The sequence below is a fragment of the Theropithecus gelada genome, chromosome 11, assembly GCF_003255815.1.
Source record: "Theropithecus gelada isolate Dixy chromosome 11, Tgel_1.0, whole genome shotgun sequence".
NCBI lineage: Eukaryota > Metazoa > Chordata > Mammalia > Primates > Cercopithecidae > Theropithecus > Theropithecus gelada.
Window position 1 is genome coordinate 75,630,566 of NC_037679.1, and position 8,384 is coordinate 75,638,949.

Below are 8,384 nucleotides of genomic sequence, written 5' to 3' on the forward strand. Positions count from 1 at the left end.
TGCCCCTTCCTGTTCCATTTATGATATCTCAATCTTCCTGATGTGATAAAGTTTCCAATTGGAGCCAAATTTAATTTGGTTTTGAATAGAACATCCCAAACAAGGACTTACTCTAGGAAAAAAAAAAAAAATTACTCATATTTCCAGACTCAAAACAAACTCTGTGACCCTCTTGATTAATTTCCTTCCAGTCTTTTTTCTTTGGAGATCTGAGCAGAATTTTAAAGGATGAACTCCACAACTTACACAGCCATCACCTTTGGTTGGCTGGACATGGAGGTTGCTTCTAATCTTTCACCATAATCTGCATGTCGTGACGAACATCCTGTAACTAAATCTTTTTATATGTCTTTAATTATTTCCTTGAGCTAAATTCCTAACAGGTGAATCATCGGGATTAAAGGCTCTTTGATGATGGGGGTGTAGGGTTGGAGGAAGAGGAACCATGCCGTGATCTAAATCCTTCTGTCAGTCCATGGGGCACACAAAGTGAGAAAGTGACAACCTCCATCTTTTTCTTTGGAAACTGGCTGGTTGAGTGGGTGTCCCAGCACCTTTGCATCCCTGCCTATCATTTTCCTGCCCAACATCAAGTTTCTAAGACTTCTAGAAGGTTCTTCAAAGGCAATAGGTAATGGAAAAGAAACAGCCAGCATAGCTTTAGTTGATGGCAACATTTGCCGCGCAGTGGCTGAGGATTCTGGAGCTGAGTCTCTGCTTTGTCTGTTCCCTCCATTATCCCCACCCCCAAACCCCCCCATCCCCCACTCCTGGGTTGATGGACTATGGCACTCGGACAGACACGTGTGATTGACTGTGGTATTAAGAAAATATGTATAACACAATGTTTTTTAGCTTTTTCCAGAGATATTTATATCACACAAATGGCATGTTGGTTTCTTTCTTTCTTTTTTTTTTTTCTTCTCAACCACTAAGAATGAATAAATCAATTGTCTTAATCAGGCTAATGGAGAGTGCATGGGCTAGAAAGATAGGTGGGAGGGGCTCTTCGTCTGAGCCTGCTGCTCCCTTAGCAGGGGAAGGGGAGCCTGGCAAAGTTCCGTCATATCTCTGGGCCTCTGTTTCCCTGTCTTTGGGATGGGCATCTGACCGCTCATGACTTTGCAGGATAAAGATTGTCAGAAGCATTTGGAGTTCCTTGGAAGAAAGTAGCTGCATGAATTTTTAATCCTCTATTTTCAGCACTTTGGAGCCATGTGTAGGAGCAGGGCTGTAAACACAGAGAACTCACCGCTACATTCTAGTTTATAAGGTTTTTGTCTCACAATCCCACAGACCTGACCTTAAGAACGACTCAAAATGTGGGTGAAACGCAGTTTGTTGTGGTCGTCGTTATTATATAAAAATTAATGGCTTGGCAAACACAAGGATCATCCTGTCATGCTGAGGTCATGTTTACACCAAGCAAATATATTTCAAGGTTCCTGGAGCTTCAGCAGCACTGCAAGGCAGAATCAACACCATTCCCAGGCAAGACTCAGAATCCGGTGCCAGATTCACCCTGGTTCCAGAGGGAGACATTAGTGAGTATTAATTCTGCAACTAGAATGCCATCCATTTCCAAATTCCTTACGGCTGAAGCAGGTTTTTTTTGTTTTTGAGACAGAGTTTTTGCTCTGTCGCCCAGGCTGGAGTGCAGTGGCACGATCTCAGCTCACTGCAACCTCCATCTCCCAGGATCAAGCAAATTCTCCTGCCTCAGCCTCCCAAGTAGCTGGGACTACAGGCGCACACCACCACGCCTGGCTAATTTTTGTAGTTTAGTAAAGACAGGGTTTCACCATATTGGTCAGGCTGGTCTCAAACTTCTGACCTCAGGCGATCCACCCCCCTTGGCCCAGAGTGCTGGGATTATAAGCATGAGTCTATAATCATGCATGTCTGGTGCAAACATTTTTTTTTAAATGGAAAATAACAAGTGTTGGTTGGCAAGTATGTGGAAAATTGGAGCCCTGGTGCACTGCTGGTGAAAATGTAAAATGGGACAGTCACTGTAGAAAACAGTGTGGCAGTTCCTTGACAAGTTAAACACAGAGTTACTGCAGGACCTACCAGTTCCACTCCTAAGTATGTACCCCAAGCAATTGAAAACAAAGGTTCAGGCCAGGCGCGGTGGCTCACACCTGTAGTCCCAGCACTTTGAGAGGCCTGGGCAGGGGAATCAGGAGCTGAGGTCCTGATCGAGGTCAGGAGTTCGAGACCAGCCTGGCCAACATGGCAAAACCCCATCTCTCAGAAAATACAAAAATTAGCCAGGCGTGATGGCGCACTCCTGTAATCCCGGCTACTCGGGAGGCTGAGGCAGGAGAATCGCTTGAACTCAGGAGATGGAGGTTGCAGTGAGCCGAGATTGTGCCACTGAATTCCAGCCTGGGGAACAGAGAGAGATTCTGCCTCCAAAAAATAGATAAATAAATACAGACATACATATATTCAGTGAAATACATACACACATTCATTTTTACATTCAATGAAAACGTATCCACAACTGTTCATAGAGCACTATTATTCATGATAGCCAAAAGGTGGAAACAAGCCAAATGACCACTAGCTAGTGAATGGACCAACAAAATGTGGTGCATCCAGGCAATAAGAAGAAAGGAAGCACTGGCACGAGCTACAGCATGGATGAGCCTTGAACACATGATGCTGGGTGGGAGAAGCAGACATAAAGGTCACACATTGTGGGATTCCACTTACATGAAATATCCAGAATGGGCAATCCATAGAGACAGAGAGAAGATTGGCAGCTGCCAGAGGCCAGTAGGACAGCAGAATGGGAAGTGACTGCTAATGGGTACTGAGATTCTGTTTGGGGTGATGGAAAACTTCTGGACCTCGCCAGGCACGGTGGCTCACCCCTGTAATCCCAGCACTCTGGGAGGCCAAGGTGGGTGGGTCACCTGAGTTCAAGACTACCCTGGGCAACATGATGAGATTTGATGTCTACAAAAATAAAAATAAAAATAAAAATTAGCTGGGCATGGGGGCAAGCACCTGTGGTACCAGCTACTCAAGAAGCTGAGGCAGGAGGATTGCTTGTGTCCAGGAATTCAAGGCTGCAGTGAGCTATGATCACACCACTGCACTCCAGCCTGGGCAACAGAGGGAGACCACGTCTTAAAAAAAAAAAAAAAAAAAAGGCACTAGAGAGACAGTTGATGCAGGATATGGATGGTGACCATCATCATCATGTTTGCTGGTGGGGAGTGGACGGGAGTGGGAACGGCATTAAGAGGAAGGCCAGTGATGAGGCGGGCACAGTGGTCCAGGAGGGAGATGCAGGTGGCCTGGACCAGGGGGCACAAAGTAAGCCACGTGTGTCAGGCAAAACCAAGAGGGCTTAGTGAGGATCCAGATGCACAATTATTCAATATAGACTCAACTCTGCCCCTCCTATTCAGCACCTGTATGCACTAATGGATGGGAGGGGAGTGTTGGAGGGAGAAAGTATATGTTCTCATAGGGATGTCGAAGGACAGATCAGAAGACCCCTGGCTTCAAATTTTGACTTTTTCATTGCCAGATCCCGAGAGAGTAACTTCGTTTCTTTGTGCTCAGTTCCTTCCCCTGTAAAATCAAGGCCCCAACAGGCACGTCATAGGTCGTTGTGAGACGGGACAACAGCACCTGCCCTGGCTACCTCCTAGGGTTCTTGGGAGACCCAAGCGAGCTGTCAATTCTTCAAGGACAACACAGATCACGTTGCTGGGCTGATGTCATTGCTTTTGGAAAGCAGGTCCCTTGAATCCCTTGAACAGATTCTCCCAAAGCAGTGACTTTAGGAGCATCTCGAAGGCGACAGATTCCAGGTGTTAAGGCTGCGATGAAATAGCAGAAGACTCTGGGAAGCAGCGTGCGACGAGTAGCAAAGTAGCCCCTAAGGCTCTTTCTTCTGTGCTCGCCCCGCCCACTCCCGCGTGGGCCCCGCCCCGACTAAGCTCCACCCAGTTCCCGCCCCCGATGTTAGCGCAGGCCACGCCCCCTCATCTCCCAGCTTCTGGGTCCGAGGCTCCCACCTGCGCTAAGCGCTTGGTACCAGGGAGGGAATGGGAGGACGCTTGCGGGGTAGGGAGGCGGGGGCTGGAAATTGGCAGGGTGAGAACTGGGAAACTAGTCTGAGATGCAGCCCTCCTTGTCCCCCTTCTTCATTCACCCCCTTGTTGAGGCCCTTGGCTTTTGCATAATGTAAGTACTTATTTAATGCGTGTGCTGGCTCGAGAGCTCTGCATTTGTCTTTCTGTCCTTCATATGCCAGTGTACCTCCGCCTTGTGTCTGTCTAGGTGGGAGCTCCTGGAAAGGAGGGTGCTTTCCCAGCAGCTCCTGTTCGACCCCCAGCCCCGGGCCAAGGGCACAGAGAGAGAGAGACAGAGAGGCTGGGGCTGCGGTGGGGGTGGGGAGGTGGGAGCTGGGGCGGGGGGGGGGGAGCGCGGGGGAGGAATGAGAGCACCATATGACAGGCTTGTGGAACCACATCTGATGCCAACTTGGATGCTGTCCTTTTTCTCCAATAAAAGGAACTTTTCACTTGTTTTTCAGACACCCTTTTAAAAAATGTATTTAAAGAGGCTGGTTCCTATCCATCCGACTGGAGGCATCTCAGTGCAAGAGCAAAGCTAAGTCCTGCACACACACCTCCCCTCCTCGTCCTCCTCCTCCTCCCCCCAGGTTTTCCCGAATGTATCTACTCCGGTTACAACTGGACGCAGCCCCTCCCCCACCTGCCTCCCCCCTTCCTCCCCTCGATCGTGGAGGGAGCATTCTCTGTGCCTTCCCAAGTCCCCGTGGGGGACCTTCTATGTTGGAGTGGGGTGAGGGGGGGAGGGTCATATAACGACGGCCAGAAAGAACAAATTAGATAATCAAAAGAATTATAGTAATTGCTTTCACTTTCCCCAGGCCGCTCAGCGGATTCTCTCCCCCGCCCCTCCCCTGGTTTTTCTGTCTGTCGGGAATACTCGGTCTTTCCGACCCCCTCCCCTCCCCCAGGTTCCTCCTCTCCTCTCCCCTCGTTCGCGCGTTCCCTCTCTTCCTCCGTTTTCTGGTGTGCTGGAACGTTCAGCGGAATATGATGAATGATCACCTGTCACAGCTTGTTTATTATAATGCAGGCAATCAATTACACATCCCCAACGCTGGCCGGCCCGCAGGAAATTTATATGCTCAGCACAAACCAATGTGAAAATGGAATCTCATTTGCCAAATGTCTTTCTCCCCGTACAGCACGATGATTACAGTCTGTGTTTGTTCCAACAGTCGTGTACAACTGACAGTGCTATCATTTACTGCCTGGCTCAGGTCACGTTACTCTAAGGCTTTATTTATTGTGTTACGAAGGGCAGCACAGGAAAAGGACAAGGGTGTCTGTCAGGGATGGCACCGTGTTAAAAAGTGGGCGTGCAAGGGCCGTATTCCTGGGCCAGCCGCTACAACCTCAGCCCCTGGGCCCTTACCTCCGTAGCCTCTCCCAGCATCCAGCTACCCAGACTCCAAGGCCCCTGCTGGGAGCCAGCTCGAGGTACCAGGAGCTCCACAGGTCCCAGAATCGAGGTGGATCAGAGTTTCAATTTTGGTTCTGCTACTGTCGAATTGCGTGCAGCAGGGACTCAATCTCTTCATCTGGGAAATGGGAGTTTTAACAGCCCTTGGCAGGAGTATTGTGATCTCTGGGATGTCAGACGCGTTGATGAATGTTGGTTCCCGGGACTTCGGAAAGAGGTCCCGTTGAAAGAGTTGTGAATTGGAATTCACACTGTATATTAAAATCTCCCCCAATCTTCACCTCTGAGACATGGCTGTCTCAAAACTGTTTTGTTTCCCTTCCTGGTGGAATTTTATACTTCTATGTACTCTGTACCAGCAGGTAGAGTGGCTTTGAACAAATAAAATGGCCACCTTGCTCCACTGTTCTTTCTTTGTAAAAAACGGCATAGCAATCTTGGCCTTTCTAGCTGTGTGACCTCAGGCTGGTCAATCCCTCCTCCTCTCTAAGCCTTGGATTCTTCCCCTGAGAAGTAAAGAAAATAACTCCTAAACTGCCTCCCTAGGCTTGCCGGCAGGATCCAAGGTGTCCAGAGATGAAGAAAAAAAAAAAAAAAAAAAAAAGCCAAGTGAACGGGAAAGTGAGGCTGTCACTGCTGAGTGGCATCCTGTTTTCACCCAGAGTTCTGCTACACAAAATGTTGACCCAAATTTGTACCCCCACAACACTTGGTGTCAAGTGGGAGCTCAGAAACTGAGGGGCAGGCAGATGCTTTTGTGTGTATTAGGTTGTCTTTTATTGTATTGTATAGTGACTTTTTTTTTTTTGAGATGGAGTCTTGCTCTATTGCCCAGGCTGGAGTGCAGTGGCACAATCTTGGCTCACTGCAACCTCCACCTCCTGAGTTCAAGCAATTCTCCTACCTTGGCCTCTCAAGTAGCTGGGATTACAGGTGTGCACTACCATGCCTGGCTAATTTTTGTATTTTTAGTAGAGACAGGGTTTCACCGTGTTGGCCAGGCTGATCTCGAACTCCTGACCTCAACTGATCCACCCGCCTTGGCCTCCCAAAGTACTGGGATTACAGACTTGAACCACCGTGCCCAGCCTGTACTATATATTTCTTTATTGTTTGACATGCATATTTGTTTAATGGCCCTCTGCTCCACCAGTATGGAAGCTCCAAAAGGAAAGATACCAGATTGATCTTGATCACCTCTGCCTCCCCAGCACCTAGCCTTCCTTGGCACATCGTAAGTGCTCAGTAAATATTTGTGGCTTTAATGGATGAATGAATGAATGACTACATGGTCAAACTCCATACTAGGGCAATCTCTGTGGTGCAGTGGGTAGGCCCTAGTGAATGGATATTTAAAGGATATCTTACTATTCCTCATCCCCCAGAGTCAGGCTGTGCCACATGCGCCCAACCTTGCCTGGGGTCATTCATCCTACATGTACTCAGATCGCGTGAACTGGTGATGGGCCACCCATGTGCCTGCCTGGAGACTCCTATTCATCCCTCAGATCAACATCCCCCAAATAAACTCCCAGTCACTCTGGCATCCCAGTTGGTTTGTAATCTCTGCCTCTCTCTAGACCATCGGCTCTTATGCACAGGCGGCTATGCCTTTTTCATATTTGGGTCCCCAAAGTGCACAGCGCAGTACCAACCTCAAAACAAGTGCTTTTTAATCAGTCAATCAGTTGACATAGATCATCTTTTCTCAGCACTGATGTATGGACTACAACTTAGAATTCCATTAAAGCACCTGGGGTCAATAAAAAAAGTGATTCAAGTTTATATATCTTTTTTGAGACAGAGTATCATTCTGTCACCCAGGCTGGAGTGCAGTGGTGTGATCTCAGCTCACTGCAACCTCTGCCTCTGGGGTTCAAGCAGTTCTCACTCATGCCTCAGCGTCCTGAGTAGCTGGGCGAGTGCCAGCACACCCGGGCTAATTTTTGTATTTTTAGTAGGGACGGGGTTTCGCCATGTTGGCCAGGCTGGTCTCGAACTCCTGGCCTCAAGTGATCCACCCACTTCAGCCTCCCAAAGTGCTGAGATTACAGGCATTTGATCACTGCACCCAGGTGAGCCACTGCACCCAGCCAAGTTCATATTCTAAAAGTGAAACACTAATGCTGCATTGTGTATTTTTTGGTCAATTGCTTCAGATATGTGGAAGGGATTTCTTTGTATATGTGTAATTATTCGTCACCATGATGATAATAACGAGGGTGACAGCACAGAGCTATGCCTCCCCAGCAAGCATGGGCTGGGCAGGGCCGGGTATTCCCTTCGCTGACTTGCTTCACTAGTTGACTAACAGACCTTATTCCCGGGCCCGAGCTGATGATATCCTGCCAACGCCAGCTTCCCAACATGGAGGGGACGCAAGAGCGAGCGCCATGGGATCCTGGGGGAAAAGCAGCCTGTGTTTGCTGCTGCTTTGACAGTTGAGGCTCCGAGAGGGACTGGCAAACAATGGGAAACGAAACATTTGAGTGGTTGCAAAAAATTCCATGGGAAATCCCCCCGGTGGTATTTATGTGCGAAGGCTGTGACAAGGAGAGCGCAGGGCTTTCGATTTCAAGGGTTCCTGAGCAGACCACAATGGCCTTCCAAGACGGCAATCCCTGGGAACAGCTCTCTCGGCCACAAAAGCCCAGTTTGTCTGTCCAGGGAAGATCTGGCCGCATGCATCAAGTTGGCCGTGAGCTGCAATGGCTTGTTTGGGGCACGACCCACATTTATAGGGTCTGGGCCTCTGAACCTTCTGCTTCTAAGACAGTTCTATCTCAATTGTCCCTCTGGTTTCCCCTGGCCTCGAGAACCTGGGGGCTGATAGGGGCTGAGGGGTTTCCCTCGGGCTCAGC

General features: G+C 48.8%; 1 long non-coding RNA gene across 1 annotated transcript; it reads left to right on the forward strand.

Moving 5' to 3' along the window:
* The first annotated feature begins 4,028 nt into the window (after positions 1-4,028).
* On the forward strand, positions 4,029-7,069 carry LOC112635181. Its single transcript, XR_003121869.1, has 3 exons — positions 4,029-4,209; positions 6,677-6,768; positions 6,909-7,069. It is a non-coding gene; the product is annotated as an uncharacterized LOC112635181 (long non-coding RNA).
* The last annotated feature ends 1,315 nt before the right edge of the window (positions 7,070-8,384 follow it).